The sequence below is a fragment of the Suncus etruscus genome, chromosome 19 (genome assembly GCF_024139225.1).
Source record: "Suncus etruscus isolate mSunEtr1 chromosome 19, mSunEtr1.pri.cur, whole genome shotgun sequence".
In the NCBI taxonomy this organism is placed as follows: Eukaryota; Metazoa; Chordata; class Mammalia; order Eulipotyphla; family Soricidae; genus Suncus; species Suncus etruscus.
Genome location: NC_064866.1, coordinates 4,948,544 through 4,972,050, shown reverse-complemented (window position 1 = coordinate 4,972,050; position 23,507 = coordinate 4,948,544).

Here is a 23,507-nt window from a genome sequence, read left to right as displayed (position 1 = left end):
AAGGACTGAGAGCAGTCCTTAAGATTTCATCAAGAAGTTATTAGTGACCATTAACAGACTGGTTTTAGGAGTGGCAAAATGGAACTCTGGATGATTCTCTGTCACAGCTGTTCCAAAGAGGCCATCGAGAAGCAATTAGTTGCATTCACATTAAAATAGCTCTCATAGAGAAGCATTTTTCCTGTCCTAGAGCAAGGCAGGGGTGGGAGGGTGTGGGGTGGGCAGGAAATAGTGATTTAAGTGACAGAGAAGGGAAGGATGCACTCGTGAAGGATGGCGCAGGAAGTGCGACTTCAACCCAACAGTGGACAATTTTGTGACCACAGTGCTTAAATAAAGCAATTAAAATGAAAACATAAAAAGCTCTCACATTAACACACAATAATACATTACCTTTCTTTCTTCTCTATAGATTTTGAGTAAAGTAGTGTCTTCTAGGGCTATACCCTAGGAACACAATACAAATACAAAATACACAAATACAAAAACACAATACAAAAATGCCATCTGCACTCCTCTGTTCATCTCAGCACTATATACGATAACAAGAATCTGGAAATAATCCAAGTGCCCGAGAACAGACGAGTGGCTAAAGAAACTATGGTACGACTATCTTCATAATGGAATACTATGCAACTTTGAAGGAAGAATGAAATCATGAATTTTGCTTATACACGGATGGATATGGAAAGTATTATCCTGAGTGAAATGAGTCAGAGGGAGATGGATAGATATAGAATAATCTCACTCATTTATGGGATATAAGAAAAATAAAAGATAATGTAGTAATAATATCCAGAAACCATAGAGAGGAGGGCCAGGAGGACCAATACATGGTAGGAAGCTTGTCACAAATAATAGAGCAGTAGTGTTAGAGCAGAGATGGGATCACTATGACAAATATAATTGGAACTGATCACTTGGGACAATAACTGAAAATTGTATGATGATAAAATCATATGCTCATCATCCCTTCATTAACAATAGTGTAAAACACAGTGTCTTAAAAGGAATAAAATAGAGAAAGAGAGAGAATGTGAAAAAGAGAGGAGAGAAAGATACAGAGAGGAGCAAAATGTCTACTCCATGGGGCCAGAGCAGTGGCACAAGCAGTAGGGCATTTGCCTTGAACCCCCTAATGTAGGACAATTCGAGGTTGGATCCCCATGTCCCAATTGGTTCCTCAAGAAATTTCTGAGTGCATAGCCAGCAGTAATCTCTGTGTATCACTAGGTGTGGCCCCAAAACAAAACAAAACAAAACAAAACAAACAACAACAACAAAGCCTACCCCAGAGGCAGGCAGAAGGGAGGGTTGGAGGGAAACTGGTACATTGGTGGTGGGGAATGTTCATGGGTGAATGGAGATGTACATTGTAAGACTGAAACTCGATTATGAACAACTTTGTAATCACTGTGTTTAAATTAAAAATAATCACGATAATTGTTTATAGCAATGTATTAAACAGATCATAGAAAAAAAGATCAAGTAGAATTTATTCCACAGAGGCAAGTCTGATCCAATATATACAAAGAAATTAATACAATATACAACCTTAATAAAAGAAAGATTTAAAAAAAAAAAAGGCAGTGTCTTGCTGTTTAAGACAAAAGCAATGTAAGAGGCTTTCAAAATGGCCTAAAGTGCCAGGGAGGATGCTTTTATACCAAGAAATCCAGATTTAATTCTCAGGAATACTGAAGGTCTGTGTTTGACCCCAAGTACCTAGTTGTAAGTGGTACTCCGTACTAGTTTGGTGTGGGGAAAAAACGTAAGAAGAGTAATGTATTCAGTTATAACAGATGTAGGTATGGCAAGGTAATTTATTGTGGTAAACATACTAACATAAAACTATGAATTTTTGCCATAATGGAGCATGTACATTATAAATATATTTTAATTTTTATTTTTTTTCCAAGTAAATGATTGGCAGTGGTTAGAGCTGATCATGGCTATGCATTAAGAAAACATTCCTGGAGGGGCAGATGGAACCATATGTGGTACAAGGGTTTAAACCCAGGCCAGCCATGTGCAAAGCAAGTGCCTTATCTTCTTTTCTACTTCCCTACCCACCCTGGTTCCAACTGTTTTAAGTAAAAGATATATTTAAGTGTTCTTATTTTTCTGTTCTCTTTCATTATTTTCATATGCTCATTTTTTGCCTTTTTAATATTCACAGTTCTTTGAAATAATGCTTTATGCCTTTCAAATCCCAATAAAATCCAAGACATGAATGTTCCTGAGACTGCTTGCCCCTGGTACCAAACAGTCTCATGAACATTGAGTGGAAATTAAAAAAAAAATGACGAGGCCTAAATACCCTACCCAAAATCAACAACAATAGAATCAAAAGACCCAAACCACAACAAGCTATACACAAAAGGGACCTGTTACACCAGCAGTCCCGGGGGATTAAGGATGGAGGTATTGGATGTATGCTGGGAACAGGGGTGAAGGGAGGTCAACACTGGTGATGGGAATGGCCCCAATTCACTGGCACTAATGTACCTTAAACATAACTGTGAAACACTTGTAATTTCACATTGACCTCAATAAAATCTATTTAAAAAAATCCAAGACCCGGTTTATCATGAAATGCAAAAAATAAAAGTATAAATATTTATCAAAGCAATATAGGATATATTGTTCAGTGGGGACTGCTATGTGTGAATAATCAAACCATTTATGCCATGATAGCAAATTCTCTGGGCTTTGTTTGAGATCTGAACACTTGATGTGTCTGATGGGAAGGAAGCAATAGTTTGCCCTGACTTCCCAGTCCTGCTGGGAGAATTTCCAGACACCACCTTGAAGAGTGTGTGTATCCTGTTACAGTCTGCAAAGGTATCACCATTAATATCTTCATAGTTGACAACCAAAAAAGGTGATGTAAAACCGCTTCACATGACTTAGGAAGTAGGAGGGTAGATTAACTGTGATTTCCTGATCTATAAATCATTAATTTCCACCCCTGGTGGAGATATTGACTGTGGCACTTTGTTATACAAGAACATCTCATTTTTTATAGTGCCCTGTTAAATTATAATTAATAGCTACTGTGAAAGAGCATCCTATTGCAGACTATGAAAAATCAAGTCACTTATTTATCTGTTTTAACAATGAAGAAACTAGAATAAGTACTCTGTGACTGTACATTCAACTTTAGCACTGTGTACATGCTTCATATCTTTTAATATTCATCAGTATTTGTTTGCCAATGAAGTTACTATACATTTCTGAAAAAAACTTTCCAATGCATCACATCTCTTTAAAGTCATAATCATAACGGTTAAAACTAGGAGGGTTTTAGATGTAGACAATTTCAAGTTTTAAAAGAAACGTTTTTATATCCTTTGTTCATGTACTATAAGTAAGGTAAGTATACTTCTCCATAAATAAAAAAATGAAGAGAATAAGATATAGAGAGTTAAGTCTTTAGAAAGTTAAATGGACTTTCTGGGGCCCGGAGAGATAGCACAGTGGCGTTTGCCTTGCAAGCAGCTGATCCAGGATCAAAGGTGGTTGGTTCCAATCCCGGTGTCCCATATGGTCCCCCGTGCCTGCCAGGAGCTATTTCTGAGCAGACAGCCAGGAGGAACCCCTGAGCACTGCCGGGTGTGACCCAAAAACCAAAAAAAAAAAAAAAAAAAAAGAAAGAAAGTTAAATGGACTTTCTGAAAATCAAAATATTGATAAAAGACAGAACTGGAATCGACTATATTGCTAGAGGAACTTTTGATAGCATCATATGATCATTCTGTTTTCTATTGAGGAAAGTTATGCAATTAGAGACAAAACTGATGAAACTGTGAAGCTAGTATTTCCTTAGAGCTTATTAGAAATGCAGAACCTGGAGCCGAAGAGATAGTATGGAGGTAAGGCATTTGCAGAAGGACAGTGGTTCGAAACCCGGCATCCCATATGGTCCCCTGTGCCTGCCAGGGGCAATTTCTGAGCATAGAGCCAGGAGTAACCCCTGAGCGCTGCCGAGTGTGACCCAAAAAAAAAAACCAAAACAAACAAAATAAAAAAACAGAACCTCAGATTTTCATTCCCGGCTGAAGCAGAAATGGACTTTAAAAAAAAAAAAAAACAACATGCAATTTATATGAAAATTAATATTTAAGAAGGAATTAAAATGGTCCCATGAACTTATTTAACACAGTGTACTAGCAAGTACTAATCAATAACATTTATTGAATAACCAAGTTGATAAGTTTAAAGAATAACTTTTGCAAATTTGGCATAGTAAGACCTATTCAAAGCTTTTGATATGACTCTACCTTTGCCCATCGAATTGCTGAATGACTTTGATGGACTTCACAGGTTAATTTTAATTTGATCCAACAATCAATTGGTTAAAGAAAAGGCACATTTAAATATTTTATCTAAGGGAATTAAAACCTATAATTGATTGCCAGGTGAAAATGCCAATCTGCTACTTTTCCATAATGTAAAACAAGGATTGCCTCAGCTGTCACACACAAGATCTTTAAGAGAGGTAGGGCCCGGAGAGATAGCACAGCAGCATTTGCCTTGCAAGCAGCCGATCCAGGATCAAAGGTTGTTGGTTCCAATCCCGGTGTCCCATATGGTCCCCATGCCTGCCAGGAGCTATTTCTGAGCAGACAGCCAGGAGTAACCCCTGAGCACCGCCCGGTGTGACCCAAAAAACAAAAACAAAGAAAAAAAAAAGAGAGAGAGGTCACATATTGTATACTTCAGAATTCACCACTGGATTTATCATTTACCTGGTGCTCCCCCTTCTATTTAAGTGAATTAATGAGAGAGACTGAATTATTTGAGAAGGTAACAGGATTATGCCAGATATTTGTAGACCATTGCCCATATATCTTATTAACTAGTTAGCTTCCTAGGGGGGAAAAAAACTATTGATTTCTTTATGTTGGTCATAACTAAATGAATTACTAATTTTTGCTGTTACTGAGTATTGCTGCTTATTTTTATAAGTAATTGATTTTCATATCTTTGTAAAGGGTATTATGACAACTACTCAATAATTTATTGAAACAGATTGATCATATCATAGAAATAGAAGTGAATTTCAAAAGTCAATGAAGAAATGGACTGAAAATACCGAGGGCAGTGCATTTTCTTTGCACATGGCTGGCCCAAGTTTGATTCTTGGCATCCCACATGGTCCCTAGGCATAACCAGGAGTAATTCCTGAGTTTGGGGCCACTAGTAACCCCTGACCATAACCAATGTGGCCCCTAAACAAAACAAATAATTAAAACCTGGAATTCAAAGTGAAACAATATTTTGAAGGAATATTAATTAAGGCCCTAGATTAAAATCTATTTGTGGAAATATTGTTGTAGAAACATTGTTCTGGAACAAATACTTTTCCTAAAACCCATAAATGAGTGAGATTATTCTGCATCCATCTCTCTCCCTCTGACTTATTTCACTCAGTATGATAGATTTCATGTACATCCATGAATAGGAAAATTTCATGACTTCATCCTTCCTGACGGCTGCATAATATTCCATTATGTATATGTACCACAGTTTCTTTTAACAGTCACTTTTGCAACAATCCTCAGAGACAATGAGAGGAGGGCTGGAACTTCCAGCTCACTTCAAGAAACTCACCACAAAGAGTGGTGAGTGCAGTTATAGAAATAACTACACCGAGAACTACCATAACCATGTGAATGAATGAGGGAACTGGAAAGCCTGTCTGGAGTACAGGTAGGGTGGGGTGGGATGGAGGGAGATTTGGGACATTGGTGGTGGGAATGTTGCACTGGTGAAGGGGTGTGTTCTTTACATGACTGAAACCTAATCACAATCATATTTTTAATCAAGATGTTTAAGTAAAGATATTATTAAAAATAGTTTTCCTTTTGCCTTTCTTTCAACCCTAATTAACCATGTTATTTTTAAATACAATAGAATCAATAGAACCAAATGCAGTTTTTGGACTATATCACTCTATTAACATATATTAGCATATACTTATGTTAGTATTTATAGATTATATTAAATCTTATATAAACAATATATTATTTTATCAATAGCATTTATACTGATAAAATATATTAAATATTATATACTACAATTATTAAATTTTATATAATTACATATTATATTTATATTATATATATATATTTTTGGGTTTTGGGTCACACCTAGTGATGCTCAGGGGTTAACCCTGGCTATATGCTCAGAAATCACTCCTGGCTTGGGAACCATATGGAGCACCAGGGATAGAACCCAGGTCTGTCCTGGGTCAGCAGCATATAAGGCAAATGCCCTAGTGCTGTGCTATCATGCAGACCCCTATATTTATATTTTTATATATATTTATATGTTGATATATAATAAACATATTATATATGTTTATTAACATGTTTTTATCTATTTTATTTTAAATTTAAAGCACAGAAAGAATACTTTTTTAATTGAAATAGACTGTGACCAGAGAAAACCACAAAGACTGAAATTTCAGAAAAAGTGGTCATTAGAGGTTTGGAAGACCACCAATTCTACACAGTAAAATTCTCTGGGTTGGTGTGTGTGTGTGTGTGTGTGTGTGTGTGTGTGTGTCTGTGTGTGTATGTGTGTGTGATGTGTGTATATGTTGTTTATAGTAGGTGAGGGTATTCCCAAATTGTGCTTAGGAAGCCTGGGACCCTACTTGAAGTTATTGATCAAGGACATAAAGCTGCTTGGGCCCCGTAGAGCTAGTGATATGTAAATCATATGGACCATAGCCAGTGGTGCTCAGAAGACTATGCTGTGATGGCAAATGAACCCAAGTGGGTTGCATATCTATCAATCTATCATGTCTAGCATACTGTAGTATCTATGCCCCAGGTGTTCTAAGTTTTGACTCAAGTATTCCATAATTGATTTTGTCACAATACCTAATCATGATCTTATTGATTTCTTCGGTTTGATTCCCCGATTGCACTCAGAATCTGACATATTCAACATAGTGGCAATTTAAGTGTCCTCCACATAAGAACTAAGTAGAAATGAATAATGCTTGTAAAATTATTATATTTATTTAGACGTTTTGAAACTCAAGGCTACTTCTATTATAATAAGTATTATTCTAGGCAAATATTGATGCGGCCTATTTTTCATTAGCTTCGTTTTTAATGGAATACTAAAATGTTTTGTAGTAAACAGAATTTGCAAATATTGGCTGCAGAGTTAGTATAGGGGTAAAGTGCTTGTTTTACATAGAGCTGACCTGCTTTCAATTTTTGGCACTACTTATGATCCCCAAAGTCCTCCAGGAATGATTGCTGAGAGCATAGCTAAGAATAAGCTCTGAGCACCATCAAGTGTAGCCCCCAAAACCCAAAACAAAAACATTGCAAAATATATCAAAGGTATGTAGTTCTATGTGAAAGAATGGCAGAAGAATGGAATGTATGCTCCTTTTAAAAAGATTTAAACTTGATTTTGATCTCTGCTAATAGCATACCTTTGTCTTAGAAAAGTATCGTAAGATAGAACTAATTTCATTAAAATGAACAAAACAGGTATTAGCATATTGTACTTTAGCTTCCTATAAGTATAATTTATTTAAGTATTATTCTTTATAATTTACTCTAAGCAGAAATATCAGAAGTATAAGACATACAAGTAGAAGATATACAATAATATGAAAATTTTAATGTATTGGTACTTTAATTAAGTCTAATATTTAGACATTAGTTCTGGGTGCTATTTTTGGATTCTTAATTTGGGGGCAGATATGTGTCTCCCACAAAAATTTCCAAAAGAATATATATGTACTTATTTCTAAACAGTGTATTGTTCTTAAAATACCAGAGAGAGGGATAATTGGATGTCTTATTTTTCTCACTTGTCATTACTTCTGCAGCTGTCGCACAAAATAATGAGAATGCATGGTGTCTCCATGATTTAGTAGGAAATGCTTAAGACTCATAAGGTTATAGTTGTATTTTGTTTACATGCTGAAACTTAGATGATTGTCCCAAAGTCAATTGAGCAAGAGTAGTTAGGCCCAAGGAAGTTTCTAGGCCAGGCTGTACGTTGAGCCATTACCAGCTCTTCCTGAAAATTCCTAATCAATATTAGAATTTTCTTCCTTATGAGTTTATTTTTAGAACTTTTTAATCTATTTTTCTTTCAGTCACATTCCATGAAGTTATTTCAGTAACACTGAACCTCCAAGAAATCTCTTTTCTTCTCCTTTTAGAATTTTGTTTGTTTCTGTGTAAGTTTATTTACTTCCTTCCAAAATTCAGCATTCTGTATTACAGGATACTTGGAGAAACTTTCTTATAATTTTAAAGGGCCACTTAAGCCATATTTCAGGGAAATAAGGGACTAACGTTTATATTTTACTGACCTGTACAATAAAATTTTATGAGTTCTCCAATCGCCACACAGGATTCAGTGTCTTACAAGAGAGTGGTGAAAAAACACAAGTTGATACAGCCAGAAAGTTATATTCTAGAGAAATGAAGAACAAAATGTAGTCATTCTATGTAAAGGCAGGTAGTGGTAGATGTTGTGGGAATAGGAAATAACTAGAGAAGCAAACAGGTTTTTTTGGGACAGAATTTTCACTCCATTGAACATTTTGTGAAGTGAATGAGGGAGAAAATTATGTAGTTTCTGACAAATAAGCCCTACAAGAAGAGTGTAATCAGTGTTCTAAGGCAAGTTAAAGTACATTAGGTTATTATGCTTTGTATAGAGTGCATAATATATGTGACAGAAAAAGTCAGATGATTGTCAAGAAAAAAAAAATATTGAACCTGGAAGACCATACTAAGAATGGTGAATTGATGGCCAGGTAGTAGTATAGCAGATAAGGTTATTGCTTTGCATGTAGCTGATTAGGGTTCAATTTGGGGCTTTTTATTTGGCAACTTGAGCCCATCCTCAGTAATTTCTGAGTGCAGAGTCATGAATAAGCCTTGAATACTGCTGGGTTAAGGCTCAAAAGAAAACAAGAAAAGAAAATACTGAATTTGAGATTATATGTGCAAAGGCAAGATACTGATTTAAGCAGAAATCTTATAAAATTGATTTTATTTCAGATGAAAAAAAAAACCCACTGTTACAGACTAAAATGTGAGGGCATAGGGCAGGAGAACGTACAAGTAGTCCACTTGCCAGGTTCAATAACCAGCACCCCAAATTGTCCCCTCAAACCCATTAGGAGTGATTCCTGAGTTCAAAACCAGGAGTAAGCACTGAACATTGCTAAGTATGACCCCCAATACCATAACAAACAAAACTTGGGGCATAGGCAGTAGAACTAACAATGAACACAGAGAAATTTAAAGTAGTTGGAGGGTAAAAGGTATGATGATTTTTCCATTGAATTTAACACATGGATTTCATGTGAACTTGGCAAATGTAGAGATAAAATCTTTTTGCAACACCACTACTTGAAATCCTAGTAGAATTCATTCTCTTAGCATTGTTTATCATTATGACTATTAAAAGTATTATCTATTAGATAAATTTTATATGCTGGATACTGTACTTCCACTAGAAATGACATAGGTTAATAAAAAAGTCATCTTTATTTACCAGAAATTAAGAGAAATAGGCACATAAAATGATAAATTGTGACTCAAAGTAACAACCTCATTATTTTCTTGTTGGAGTGATTTATAAAAGAAACTCAACTACTTTTCTTCATGTATGTAACCCATCTGAAAACTGTTAGTTTAGAAGACATAGCAAAATTTTCTTTTCTTTTTCAATTAGTGAAAAATGCTTTCTCAATGAGAGACTAAATTTTTAAAGTTCTGTATATAATGATCTTATATTTGACAAACGATTTATTTGATTTGTAGTTATTGTCCCATTTCATTCACACAAGACTTGCTTGGCATGATGGGCTTGTTTCCATTTCCTGAAATCTCTGTTCCACGAAGAGGCAATGTAAATTAGTAGATAAAAATGAGAAAGAACTGTGCTGTAGTAAATATTCTTATGAATCTAACTAGGGTGGGGCATTTATATCACCAAACAACACAAAGGCCCATGAAAATAAGCAAAAGGACATAGTTGAGTGACTACACCATTATTTCTTTAAATAAATAGCATTACTGGATTTATCTGAATGCTTCATGTGTATAAGAGGGTGTGTGCGCTTGGGCATTTGTGTGTTTGTGTGCTCATACAATTTAATAAGTGCAGCTGTGTTTACACAGCTACATAACATTCTACATATACATAGAGCACGCATGTGGCCTGAGATCATTCATAGCTTTTTCTTGGAAAGTCTATGTAGAAAAATTATTCAACCCATAAAAACCAACTTGTATATTAATGCAGAGAAATTCTTAAAGTATGTCTGAAATCCCTGGAATGCCTACTTTGAAAACTAAAACTATTAATTTAACTGATAACTAGATGAAGTTAATTCAGAAATATTTCTAAGCATAGCCACACATATGATAATGAGTAGAAAACCATACATATTTACTTTGAAAGTATTAAAAAAAAGTAGATTCTGTGATATAGCAAACAGAAAATAGTAAATGATACTTACTGTTTTGAATACCCTAAACTTACATTGCAGAAGATAATAATTTTCATTTTCTGCCACTAGAAAAGAAATATTTGGAGTTAGGGTTTTGTCTTGTAGAAAAGGGTGATCAAATGCTAAACTATATTATAAAACTGGAGACTGACACATTATTTTCATTTTTTTTCTTTTGGTTTTTAGGCCACACCCGGAAGTGCTCAGGGGTTACTCCTGGCTGTCTGCTCAGAACTAGCTCTTGGCAGGCACGGGGACCATATGGGACACCGGGATTCGAACCAACCACCCTTGGTCCTGGATCGGCTGCTTGCAAGGCAAACGCCGCTGTGCTATCTCTCCAGGCCTATGACACATTATTTTCAAACCAACTATAAAGTTACTGAAATTTTCTCCAGAAATCTAGTTTTTCTCCCAACTTCTTTTCCTGTCTGGTTCTGAGCCAGTAAGCATCTTTAACTTTTGTCTTGTATCTTGAGCAATTGAAACTCTCATACCTCATTGTTGTTACTAAAAAGTGGTACAAAAACCAGGAAAAGAGGTTATTATAAGGTTAAACATACTTTTAACCTCTGATTTACTAACTTTATATCTAAAATTTGCAGGCGAGAGGTAAAAATGTATGCTCACAAAAAATTGGCAATAAAAATATAGGGAGTTCAATTCTTTTTTTAATCAAAAGGAATGAAATAATAGTATCTGTAGTGCTTAAATAAAACTCAACGTGCCTTTTTTGTTTGTTTGTTTGGTTTGATTTTTGGGCTATACCTGGTGACTCTCAGGGGTTACTCTTGGCTATGTGGTCATTTGGTCACTCCTGGCTTAGAAACCATATGGGACACCAGGTACCCAACCCAGGTCCATCCTGGGTCAGCCATTTGCAAGGCACATACCATACCACTGTGCTATCCCTCCGGTCCTCAACATATCTTTTAAGGTAAAGAAACAACATTCACTGTAAAGTCCTATTTGTGTTTAATTCCAAAATAGATTAACTTAATCCGTATGGATATAAATTAGAAGGTGATCGCCTGTTAGGAATGGGCAGCAATTGATGAATAAATAGAAAATGTGATGACAGGTTTTGTATACAGAGGTAAACATCTGTCAAAACTCATCAAATTGGACAACTATTTGGTTCAGGAAATCGTTGAAGAGTTGAAGAGTTGGCTCAATCCCCAACATTGGATAGTTTTCCTGTAACCATGCTTAGGAATAGGATCTGAGTACTGAGGCATGAGTTGGACTTAAGTATTTTCAGCTATAACTACCAAATACCGCCAAATAACTTTTAAAAATCACATACCTAAAATTTATGTATTTTGTTTAAAACATTTTATCCCGAATTTAAAATGTGTAATGACTAAAACTTTCAATGATTTGTCTTATTTTTGTGATAGAATTAAATTTAATCTTTTCCATGAAGCTAATTTACTTAAAATTTGAGACCCTCAAATTTTATTTAGAACTGACTTCTGACCAATATGCTTCTAACAAACTTCTTTCTAACTTCAATGACCTCTTTGTTATTACTTGAATATATAGGTAAGGTCATATCTCAGGCCTTATTCTATTCTTTCTGCTCTATGAATCTATACAGCCCGCACCCTCACTTTGATATTTGTTCAAATGTCATCTCATTAAACTGCTCTCTATACACTCTTTCAAATATGCATGCACTTGATGTTCTTTAAGTAACAGAAATGCAAACCACAGTGACTAAAAGATAAAAGGATGAGAGAAAAAGACAAAGAGAGAGAAAAAGGGAGGGAGTGGGGGGGGAAAAAGGGAAGTGTTTGCCATAGAGGTTGTTTCTGGGTGTGAGGGATGAAACTGGGCACTTTGGTGGCAGGAAATACACTGCTAAAGAGATGGGTATTGGAACATTAATTGTATGATTGAAATTCAATCATCAACAACCTTGTAACTGCGAATTTCATTGATTGAATTAAAAATTATTCTTTTTGTTTTGTTTTGGGGTCACACCCAGCAGCACTCAGAGGTTACTCCTGGCTCTATGCTCAGAAATCACTCCTGACATGATCAGGGGTCCATATGGGATGCCGGGTTCGAACCACTGTCCTTCTGCATGTAAGGCAAACGCCCTAGCTCCGTGCTATCTCTCCACCCCCCAAAAAAAATTATTCTTAAAATGAAGTGTCATTTCATTGTCCTTTATAGTACCTCTCATTTCCTGATCAAGTAAATTAATCTCAAAAATGTTAATATTTATCCATTTTAGTCTTTTTTTTCCATTCATAGAATGAGTGTATTCTTTAATAAAGAGCTCTTTATTATTCATTGATGTATCTCTTAGAACTTAGAAAACGTCTGATCCATATGTATGTCATCATATACTGGTTGAATGATTGAATATCTCAGCAAGCCATAAGAAAATAAAAAGGATAAAGGAATGCAAAATTATTGGAGGACAAACTATATTTTTGTGACATGCTATAACTATTGTAACTATTATTACATAACAAATCTCAACACTAATGTCAGAAAACAGCACTGTGTTCGGTTCACCTTGGAGTTTAGGACATCCCTATGGGTATGATACCTGTAGAATTGGCCTTTGGTTGTCAAAAGCAAAAACTGAAAAGACAAGAAGTTGAAGCTTCTTTCCCTATCATTACCTCCTATAAATAATTGCAGCGTCCAAATTCAGAGCATAGTAAAGTAAACTCAACCTTCTGATACAATAAAGGCTGAAGAATTGTAAAGTTATTTTTTTTCACAATCCTTTAATTGTATCCCCCCACCCTGGAATTTCCAATTTACTGTATTGCAGAAGTTTTTAAAATGGATGTTGGATTTTACTGACTAGGGTAATTATAGTAACACTAAAGTTCTGGTGGTGTACAGATACTGTGTGAATGTTTATTACATATTCTGCCTTTTTATTTTTAATTTAAAAATATGTAAATGACATTGAATATATAAGGGAACTATTATTCTTTAATAATAAAACATAATTTAATTTAGGTAACAATTTCCAATATGTTTAGTGTTATTAAATACATACTAGCCTCAAAGTATTTAAGAAAGAAGAGATTAAATATATTTGTATACATGGTCATATAGCCAATGAGCTATATGGAAAAACCTATTGTAATCCAGTCTCTACTTTTTTTTCTTTCATTTAAACCCCATGGTTGAAAAGTTGTTTATGATTTAGTTTCAGTCTTATAATGTCTACTATTCTTTATCCATGAACATTTGCTGCCACCAATAGCCCCAATTTCCCTCCATTCTCCTTTTTGCCTGCCCCTGAGACAGACATTTTTTACCTTTCTCTCTCACCCTGTCTCTCTCTCTCTCATTTTATTTTTCCATTTAGACACTGTGCTTTGCACTATTTTAATGAAGCAATACCATGCACATCATTTTTATCAGAGCTAACACACAGTTGTTGTCCACAGTGATCAGTTCCAACTGTCATTGTCACAGTGGTCCCTTCTCCACTCTATTTGTACTGCTTTGCAATTGTGGAAAGCTACCTGCCATGAACTGGTACTCATGGCCATCACCTCTATTAGTCTATATATTATTACCACGCTGTGTTTTTGTTCTTATATCCCATAAAGAATTGAGATTATTTTATGTCTACCCTTTTCTCTCTGACATTTCACTCAGCATTTCCATCCACGTATAAGCAAATTTCATGACTTCATTTTTTTCTTAGAGCTGTATAGTATTTTATTGTGCCTATGTATCACAGTTTCTTTATCCATTCATCTGTTCTTGGGCTCTTGGATTGTTTCTTGTTTGGGGACTATTGTAAATAGTGCTGTGATGAACAGAGGAGTGCAGAGGGTTTTTCTGTATTATTTTTGGAGGTTTTTGGTATATATCCCTTGGAGGGATATTTCTGGGTAACATGGAAGCTCAGTTTCTAGTTTTTAAGGAATATCCATATTGTTTTCCAAAAAGGATGAACTAGTCATCATTCCCACTAACAATGAATGGGAGTCCCTTCCTCCCTACATCCACACCAACACTGGTTGTTCTTGTTCTTTGTGATGTATGCCAGTCTCTGTGGTGTGAAATTATATCATTGTTGTAAACAATGTTTTTTTTCTCATCTTTTACCCAGTAGTCATGTAAAGAACAATTGCTATCTTCATTGACTGAAGGAAAACCTAAGATAGTGTTTTTATGACTCATTCTCCAAATGCTCCATCTATAAACTTATACAATACTTTATACAGAGTATCAGATCCCATAGTTCCATCACTAAAGAGATGAAAAAACTAAAAACCAAATGTTGAAAACAAAAGCTAATTCTATGTCATATAAAGTTGGTATTTAAAGTCAGATGTATGTAATTTCAAACGAGGTCGTTTTATTCTTTACTGGCTTCCCATTTGGGGGCTAAGCACGAAATAAAAAATGGAATAGCTAACACTAAAAGAGAATAACCCTTTTTCATACTAGGACTCCTTGTTAAACTATTAGAGGTGCCCAAAGATAATAATGTATCTACAGGTGATTAAGAAAGTTTCTAGATATAAAGTTATATTATAAAGTGGTCTTTATATTTAATCTATATCATTTATAGAGTCAGAACCAGCATTGCCTCTCTTGCACTGAGAAATAGTTTTCTTTTCTTTTCTTTACTACAGAGAATAAGTTTTCTTCTCCCCAACCTTTTTTTAACTGTATCCAACCAACCAATTGACAGAAGAAGGTAAAGTGATGAAAGTCAACAACTATCCAGGGACCTCTTGTGGTTTAGCCAATTAATTGTAGAGTCTTTGGAGAGAGGTAGGTAGAAAAAGAGCAAGATGCAAAGGAAGAGGTGAGAAAGGTAAAAAAAGAAAGAAAGAAAAGAAAAGAAATAAACTAATCTCCAGAACTTGTCTGGGTTCTTCTCAACCTTTCCTAGGAAGATGTCCCCTGTGGCCTATTTTAAGCCATTTACCAAACCTTTTTAGAATTCTTTGATTTTAACATCTGCTTTCCTCTTTCTACTCTGCACAGTCCTATGCTTCCTGGATACTTAGCAGTCAGCCTTTGATCTTTCTGCCTTTGGTTAGCTACATGCTGTAAACTTATCCTTCCTCAAGCTAATTCTGGGCAATAATGAACTTTACATCCTTTCCTTTTCCACCATGTTAATCACAAGTTCCCCATCCAGTTGAAAAGAGTCAAACTGGTTCTTCCATGGCGACACACAGTTCACTAATCAACTATAAAAACAGAGTCAGGCCATATATGGTCCCATTGTAATTATGTTATTCCAATAAATCAATCATCTTAAAATGCAATAAAGATCCTAAGGATAAAAGTATACATAAATTAGATGTCTCGCATAAAAATCAAACATGTTCAGTCTGGGTAGGATAATTCTTTGGGTCATTTGCATAGTTACCATAACTATTATTCATTAATTTCTCTAGACTTTAAATTTGGTATGATATTGTATGAGGGAAATTGTGAGAAGAGTCAGAAAAAATATTAAATAGAAACTAAAGAAAGAAGTGAGAAGACTAAGTAGAAACTTTTATTAAAAACAATTATGTTTTTCTATTATAGGCTTTAGTTATAGTTTATATTCTATTTTATATAATTTTTTATAAATTAGCCCAATTTATTCATATTGCCAGATATATCTGTAGACTGAATAGGTAATAATTTACAATGATTTAGATATAATTAAGCTGTTTCTAAAGTATTTTGAGACAATTTTAGTATTTTTAATTAATATCTTTATTTAAACACCTTGATTACAAATATGATTGTAGTTGGATTTCAGTCATGTAAAGAACACCCTGCTTCACCAATGCAACATTACCACCATCAATGTTCCAAATCTCCCTCTTCCCAACCCACCAGGTGATAGTTTCATCACATAACAATTATGTTTAACTTGATATTTAATGGTAGTGAGGATAAAGATAAAAATGAGAACATTTCCTAAGTAAATAGTTATAAATTCTTTTTTCTTTTTTTTTTTTTTTTTTTGGTTTTTGGGCCACACCTGTTTGACGCTCAGGGGTACTCCTGGCTATGCGCTCAGAAATCGCCCCTGGCTTGGGGGGGCCATATGGGACGCTGGGGGATCAAACTGCGGTCTGTCCTACGCTAGCGCTTGCAAAGTAGACACCTTACCTCTAGCACCACCTTCCCGGCCCCAGTTATAAATTCTTAATAATGATGCTTTTATTGTATTATTACTCATTCATAGAAAAAATAGAAAAAATATGCAAATATTTATTTCAAATCATAGACATTCTTCTGTTGTAAAATAAGAAAATGGTATGTTTTCAGAGAAAACCATATCCATTTACTATAAGTTATTTGTACCCAGATAAATTTTTTATGTTGTGAATTTTCCATTGCCAAAGATCCTATCTACAGTGGATCTCTGGTAACTCCTATCGGCCTCCTAGCTGGGGTAGGAGCAAATTGAATCATATCAGATTGAATTAAACAACCAGTACTTTATTTGCTTTTAGTTCTTATCACTGTGACTTTTACAATAGTTTTACAATACTGTCAATATTGGATGTCATAAATTCAACATTCTCTAAGTAGTTCCTTTAGAGTCAATTTGGTTAGCACAACTTAATGCTAGTTCTCTTTTGTCTGAGAATGTTTTTAATTCTCCCTCCCATGTAAATGAGAGTTTTGCTGGGTAGTAGACTCTAGGCTGGTAGTTTCTTTCATTTAGTAGTTTAAATATGTCATTCCATTGTCTTCTTGTCAAAATTGATTAAAATGAAAAATCTGGTTTGATTTTTATGTTCCTTTGTACTTGAGATACTTTTTTTATTGCTTTGAATAATTTATCTTTCTTTGTAATTTTGTAATTTTGATTACTATATGTCTTGGTGTTGATCTGTTAGGGTCTTTTTTCTTTAGTACTTTTATGCCTCTTGAATTCGTACAACTGTCTCTTTCAGAGGTTGAGAAAATTCTCTGCTATTACTTCCCTCATTACTTGTTCTTCCCCTTTCTCTTTTTCCTCCCCTCTAGTATTTCTATTAGTCATAGATTATTTCTTCTGTCTTTTTTCATAAGGTACCTAACATTTCCTTCCAATGTTTTGGCTCTCATTTCTTTATTGACTTCTTTGTTGTTGGTTTGTATTTTGTCTTCAACTTCATTCGTGTGATTCTGTATGTGTGCAATTTTGCTGTTATGGTTTGTTAGCTTGTTTTTTAGTTCTCTTAATTCCATTGTATGGATTCTCTCATTTTCTGATAGAGTCTATCTTTGAGTTGGTTGAATTGTTTGTCTATGGATTTCTTTGGTTACTGATTCCATGAATTCATTGCTAAGACATTAAGTGCTGATTTTAAGTCCTCATCTATAGTGTTTGTGCACTTTGGAGGACTTGGAAATTTCCTAGGATTTCTCTCCATATCCCCAGCTGCTAGTGTTTTCCTTAGTTTCCTCATTGTTTTTTGCTTTGGGTGGGATGCCTGAGTTTCAGGGTTTTTAAAAAACATAGCCTGATTACTTGTGTAAGAGGTGGTTGGAGGTACATTGGCCTTTCTGTCCTGAGTGGGCTTGGGACTTCTGTGATGGGCTAATAGGTCCGGAAGTGGAAGGGCTCATAAATACAACATTCTAATACCACAATCCTCCACCAGTGTCCTTTTTTCTTCGCTATTGTTTCAGGGTTCCCCATTCTCCTTTTTTTGTTTATTTTATTTAAATACTGCTATTACACAATTGTTCAAAATTTAATTTAACCCTTACAATGAACCCCCTTTACCATAAATGTTTCCTACCACCAATGTCCCAAGAATCCCTCCCACCCACTCACCCCTCAGTTGCCTCTAGGTTAGGCATTTTGCTCCTCTCTGTCTCTGTCACTTTTTTTTTTTTTCATTTTTAGATACTGTGGTTTGCATTATAGTTAATAAAGGGATATATACATATCACTTTATCTCCATCTAGTAACCAGTTATTGTCAAGAGTGATCAGTTTCATTATCATTGTCATAGTGATCCATTCTTTGCTCTAACTGTACTACTCCACAATTTGTGGTGAATTTCCTACTCTGTATTTTCAGAATTATAGTGTTGCTATACTACAACTATCACCAGAGTACTAGCATTCCTCTACAACTTTCTTTTTTTTTTTTTATTTTTTTAAAATTTTTTAAATTTTTTAAATTTTTTTGTTTTGTTTTTGTGATACACAGGGTTACCCCTGGCTATGCACTCAGAAATTGCTCTTGGCTTGGAAGACCATATGGGATGCCGGAGATCAAGCCCAGGTCCATCCTGGGTCAGCAGCGTGCAAGGCAAATGCCCTACAACTGTGCTCTCACTCCGGGCCCTCCTCTACAACTTTCTTTAATTCCCTCTGTTTCCTTCTTAACCACAAATCCAGTTTTGTAGATTTATATCAGAATCTGTTTTATAGGCCAATTTTAATTCCCTACTCTGCTTCTTTATACTCCACATATGAGAGAACTAATTTATTATGAATATAAGACAATATAAAATTCTGAAGTTTGTTGCAACTTCATTGAACTGCAGCATATCATTCTCAATGAAATAAGTCAGAGGAAGAACAAATAAGTAAACCTTGAGCAGTCAGTCAGGAATAATGTCTGAGAAACACCAAGAATGTCTCAATTTGCCCTCCCTTCTAAAATCAAAATAGATTCAGGATGCCTTATTAGAAGAGTTCTGGCGGCCATGTTCACGGGGACTTTTAGGACTGTGGACTTTCTGAAATATACTACTCAGAGACAGGACAGCTGACTCCCTTCTGCCTTATCTAGAAGTAGCATACTATACCTTTTTTGGGAGTTGAAATCCAAAATACTGAATGCCTTTTGATAAACAATGCATGTTTCATTCCTCTTCCCTTTACCATCTCTCTCTAATCTTTCCTAATACCCTTTCTTATCTCCTATCTTTTCTTTTTAATGCCAAAAGACTCAAAACTCCAGACTCCCTCTTTGTTTATTGGAAAGAGAGGAATAGATTAAGATTTGAATTACAGAGCAAACTCACTAATAGTAAAACTATTTATGACTCTTTAGTATTTTTAAATCTACTTTATTTAAAGAACACTTATCACATAGTTGATAATAATATATTTCTTTCCAGGTAAGTGGAAGCAAAATAATTAAAGAAAGAAAAAAAGGAAAAAAAAGAAGGAAAATAACATAAAAATAAAGATGTCCAGTGACAAGAAAATGTATGAAAATTGTATCTTCAATAAAGTCATTGAGTCATTGTCAGAAGTTTTAGTAAGCTCCTTAAGCTAGTTGGCCATTTTGCCTCTTTTTTGTTTCTGAACATTAGGTGGCTTTAGACATACTTTGGTGTGCTTCTACAGGATGTGGTATTATACAAAAGTGGTATTTAGGAATTCCAAGCACTATTACTAATGGTTTCTATGAAACATAAATTTGGCTGCCAGGACTTTCTGAAGTAAGAGAAGGTGGGTGCAGGGTATGGGGAGGTTGCCACACTCACTTCAACATGACATTTTATTTCTTGAACTGCACTTCCACATCTATAAGAGTTCCTAATAACAATATCTGGAGTTTTATTGTAAGCAATTCATAAAATAATATATACAAATAATGAACCACTCAATATATTTCATTTTATATTTATGAGGCCCCTCAATACATCTCAAACTCGAAAAAGCCTTGGAATTCAAACCTGTAAAATGGAAAAAAATCGCTATCCTCTTTCTTTCTTTCTTTCTTTCTTTCTTTCTTTCTTTCTTTCTTTCTTTCTTTCTTTCTTTCTTTCTTTCTTTCTTTCTTTCTTTCTTTCTTTCTTTCTTTCTTTCTCTTTCTTTCTTTCTTTCTTTCTCTTTCTTTCTTTCTTCTTTTTTCTTCTTTCTTTCTCTTTCTTTTTTCTTTCTTTTTCTTTTTCTTTCTTTCTTTCTTTCATTCTTTATTTCTCTCTCTTTCTCTTTCTCTCTTTCTCTCTTTCTTTCTTTCTTTCCTTCCTTCCTTCTTTCTTTCTTTCTTCTTTTTTCTTCTTTCTTTCTCTTTCTTTTTTCTTTCTTTTTCTTTCTTTTTCTTTCTTTCTTTCTTTCATTCTTTCTTTCTCTCTTTCTCTTTCTTTCTTTCTTTCTTTCTTTCTTTCTTTCTTTCTTTCTTTCTTTCTTTCTTTCTTTCCTTCCTTCCTTCCTTCTTTCTTTCTTTCTTTCTTCTTTTTTCTTCTTTCTTTCTCTTTCTTTTTTTCTTTCTTTTTCTTTTTCTTTCTTTCTCTCATTCTTTCTTTCTCTCTTTCTCTTTCTCTCTTTCTCTTTCTCTCTTTCTCTCTTTCTTTCTTTCTTCCTTCCTTCCTTCTCTTTCTTTCTTTCTTTCTTCTTTTTTCTTCTTTCTTTCTCTTTCTTTTTTATTTCTTTTTCTTTTTCTTTCTTTCTCTCTTTCTCTTTCTCTCTTTCTTTCTTTCTTTCTTTTCTTTCTTTCTTTCTTTCTTTCTTTCTTTCTTTCCTTCCTTCCTTCCTTCTTTCTTTCTTTCTTTCTTTCTTTCTTTCTTTCTTTCTTTCTTTCTTTCTTTCTTTCTTTCTTTCTTTCTTTCTTTCTTTCTTTCTTTCTTTCTTTCTTTCTTTCTTTCTTTCTTTTTTTGTGGGGGGGATTGGGCCAAACCCAGTAGTGCTCAGGGGTTACTCCTGACTCTGACAGGTCAGAAACCACTCCTAGTAGGCTCGGGAGACCATATGGGTTTCCAGGGATCGAACCCAGGTCTGTCCTGGATCTGTCACATGAAAAGGCAAACGCTCTATCACAGTGTTATCTCTCTGGTCCTAGCCTCCTTTTTCAAGATTAGTAGTGTATATAAAATAACCTTACATTTTGGGCATCATTGAGATAATATAAATGATTACTTTTATATTACCTTGACTTAAAAATGTAAAGACAATATCTCAGGATCATTTTTTGTGTTGTTAAAGGACTGGAATCAATCAAATTTGACCAGTGATTATTATCTATCTTTGTCCTTCAGAACAAAACGCTATATTGAAAAACTCTCCTTTTCCAGTCTGACATGATTTCTTTCTGCATTTCGAACGGTTCACCGTGATAAATAATGGCAATGTCATGTTGTCCATGAGGCAGAATCATCACGACTCTGCGCCATGACTTGCTTTCATGTCATAAAGTAGCATGTGGTAGGCTCAGACCCCAGGTATGGAATGGCCACACTGTGAGCTAGACTGATGAATCCATCTCTCAGATCTCTTGGCAGCCACTTAATATTAATATTTTTCTCTCTTTTTCTTGACATTTTACTTCCTCCCGTCACCCTAGGAAGCATGAGTAAACTGGGAGATGTCTGGGAAGTTGGAGAGGCTCAAACCGGGAAGAAAGATAATAATGATAACAGCTCATATTTGTTGATTACTTTGCAGCTTATAAATCTCTAAAAATACATTATGATATAGGGTTCTTGCCACATAGGTGCAAGCAAATTATCTCACTTTTCTATCCCATTTCTTCATCTTTAAAACTGCAATAATATTGGGGCCGGGCGGTGGCGCTGGAGGTAAGGTGCCTGCCTTACCTGCGCTAGCCTAGGAGACGGACCGCGGTTCGATCCCCCGGCGTCCCATATGGTCCCCCAAGCCAGGAGCGACTTCTGAGCGCATAGCCAGGAGTAACCCCCGAGCGTTACCGGGTGTGGCCCAAAAACCAAAAAAAAAAAAAAAAAAAAAAAAAAACTGCAATAATATTTCACAGAGTTGTTAGCACTGAAAAACAGAATATGAAAATCATACGAAAGTATATCTGGAACTCAATCTTCATTTATTTAATTGTATTTATGTCTCATATAGTCAACTATGAAATAGGTTAAGTCAATAGGAAACATTGGAGCCCTGTGTTCATAGTCTGACACTTTTGTGTCATAGAGCAAAGCACACATAAACTACAATGTACAGATAACTTATACTATTATTTACGTGAAAGAAAATGAAGAGGAATGACCTGAAGATAGATTATGAACTTGTAATTTATTTGTAGTCAGATAGTATAAAGGGGAAGAAGAGAAAAAAGCAAAGATTTTTCTCAGTGTTTCCAATTGATCTACAAGAAGGATTGTTTCCATATCAGCAATAGTACTATACAAGGAAAGTTAGGATTGGTTTTGATAGACAGTGATAGTGACTCCCATATAATTATTTTTATGTAATCCATTCTGTTTAAGCGTGGGATGAGGTTTGGTATATTAATAAGATACTAATATCTTATTATAAGTAATAAGATATAAGTTATAAGATAAGATAGTATAAGTAATAAGATATTATATCTGAGATTAAGTTATAAAAGAGGTTGTAACATTAATCCTGATCCCATTTTTGGCACATTTTTGTATTCTTTCTAAGCTGTCTGAGAGAAGCCCACCGCCATGTTGGAGAGATGACATGGTAAAGAACAAATAACTGTAGATTGCAAAGTTGTTCATAATAGAGATTTTTGTTTTGTTTTGTTTTGTTTTGTTTTTTAGTCACACCCAGTGACGCTCAGGGATTACTCCTGGCTATGCTCTCAAAAATCATTTCTGGCTTGGGGGACCATATGAGATGCCAGGGTATCAAACTGCGGCCCTTTGTAGGTCAGCCGAGTACAAGGCAAATGGCGTTACCACTGCACCGCCACTCCAGCCCCAGTTGTTCATAATAGAGTTTTTTAAGCTTACAATTACACCACCAAATCCATCATTAGTTCCAATTACCCTACATCAATATTCCCAGGTTCTATCCCACCCTCCATTCTGCCTATATAATAAGCACATTTTAAAGTTTGATTATTGTTGTTTGAGCTTTCTGCTGTGGTGTTATTGGCTCTGTGTTTTAGATATGTATACATACCATATCTCCACTCCACTGATAACTTTATGGCCCTATATTCTTGTCCCTATAGCCTCATATCTACCTCTTCTTACATGATTCCTCAATTTATTCCTCTACTTTCATGTCTAGAATCTGGGGTCAATATTAATATCGGCATCACTCCCTTTAATACTTTGCATTCCCATTTCCAATTATTCCAAAC